The sequence below is a fragment of the Corythoichthys intestinalis genome, chromosome 13, assembly GCF_030265065.1.
Source record: "Corythoichthys intestinalis isolate RoL2023-P3 chromosome 13, ASM3026506v1, whole genome shotgun sequence".
Classification (NCBI taxonomy): domain Eukaryota; kingdom Metazoa; phylum Chordata; class Actinopteri; order Syngnathiformes; family Syngnathidae; genus Corythoichthys; species Corythoichthys intestinalis.
The window spans coordinates 41870522-41872738 of NC_080407.1; positions in this window are offsets into that span (position 1 = coordinate 41870522).

Here is a 2217-nt window from a genome sequence, read left to right on the forward strand (position 1 = left end):
GGGAAACGGGTGAGGTGCCAGTGCAGTGGAAGGAGGCAGTGGTGATTCCAATTCTAAAACCAGGGAAGGATTCGACGAGGCCGGAAAATTACAGGCCTATAGCGCTGACCTCCCAATTGGGGAAAACTATGGAGAGAATGGTGGTGCATAGGTTGAATCACGCTCTGGAGTGGGACAACTGTTTAACTCAGTGTCAAAGTGGGTTCCGAAAAGGGAGAGGAACGATGGATAATATAATATGTCTGGAATCCGAGATTAGTAGGGCCCAAATGAATAAGGAAATGGTGATAGCTGTATTATTCGATATTGAAAAAGCATATGATATGTTGTGGATAGAGGGGCTTCTTATTAAATTGACTAGATTGGGGGTGAAGGGGAGATTGTATAATTGGATATTGAGTTTTATGTTGAATAGAAAAATAGAAGTGCGGGTAGGTGCAGACTTGTCTGGGATGTACCAGGTGGACAATGGGACTCCCCAAGGGAGTGTCTGTAGTCCAACCTTATTTAATATTATGATTAATGATATATTTGATGATGTTGGACCAGGAGTAAGGAGGGCATTGTATGCCGATGATGGGGTGTTGTGGGTGAGAGGGCGAAATGGCGACTTTCTTCAAAAGAAGATGCAAATGGCTATTAATAGGGTTGAGGAGTGGGCGGACAGGTGGGGCTTTAGGTTCTCGATTGTGAAGACGCAGGCAATATGCTTCTATGGGAGACATAGGGAGGTGGAGTTAAAATTGTATGGACGAGTAATTGAACAGGTAAAAAGCGTGAGGTTTTTAGGGATGTGGTTTGATGAAAAGCTTACATGGGCACAGCATATAGATAGATTGGTGGAAAAATGTAAAAAGGTCAATAACATATTGAGGTGCCTGTCAGGGAGGGATTGGGGAGCAGCGAGAGCTGCCTTACTCAATATATATCGGGCGATCATGAGGTCTTCAATTGATTATGGGTGTATGGCTTATGCCTCGGCAGCGAACTCCCACCTCAGAAAGCTGGAGGTGCAACAAGCGTACGGTCTGAGAATATGCAGTGGAGCTTTCAGAACGTCACCAGTCGCAGCAGTACAGGTGGAATTGGGGGAGCTCCCGTTGAGACTTAGAAGATTGAAAATTATGCTTGCGTATTGGGTGAGTGTAAGGGGCCATGGAGACACACATCCAGTAAAGAAAGTGTTGATGGACAGGTGGGAGGACACAAATCAACAGAAGATGACCTTCAGCGGGGTGGGGAATGCAGTGGCAGAACTGGCAGGGCTTAGCCAGTTGGAGTTCGGCAAAACAGTACCAGTATCCAGTGTTGCGCCCTGGCTATTCACAATGCCGGTGGTAAATTTTGGGATTAAGGAAGTGATCCGGGAGAGGGGAAACCAGGGTATGGTGGCTGAGGAGTATCTGGGACAGAGGTATGGGCAAAGCGTTCTGGTATTTACGGACGGGTCGAAGGATCCGGAAACTGGACGTACTGGGGCGGCGGTACATGTGCCGAGTTACAATGTGGACATTAAAACGAGGTGTACAGATCACTTGTCTGTTTATGCAGTGGAAGTAACAGCAATTATAATGGCACTTGGTTGGGTTCAAACAAATGGGATAAAATTGGCAGTGATTGCTTCGGACAGTTGGTCGGCGCTCACGAGTATTTTAACCATGAAGTCCAGTAGACTTGACTTAGTATTTGAATTGCACAGGCTACTGTATGAAGCACAGAAAGGTGGGCTCAGGGTGGAGTTTGTGTGGGTCCCGGCGCACGTGGGGATTGAGGGAAATGAGGTAGTGGACATCCTGGCCAAGCAATCGCTGAGAGCACTGGGGATAGAAAGGCAGGGCGTCCTGAGTAGAGCGGAAGGGAAATCCATTATTGGGGGCTACATACAAAAGAGGTGGCAAGAGTATTGGGAAGCACAAGAAACGGGGAGACATTTTTTCTCAATACAGTCACAGGTGGGTGTGGGAAGGAGATTGGGGAGAAGCAGAAGGGAGGAGGTGGTGTTGAGTCGAATGAGGATAGGACACACGGGGCTAAATGATTCGTTGCATAGGATAGGAAAACACAAAGATGGGAAATGTAAACACTGCGGGGAGCGTGAAACGGTTGAACACATTCTAATGGTATGCGGGAAGTATGGAGAGCAGAGGGATCGGTTCAGAATGGTGCTGCATAGAGCAGGGCGGTAAACCGAAAATTTACCGTCACCGAAATTCTTAA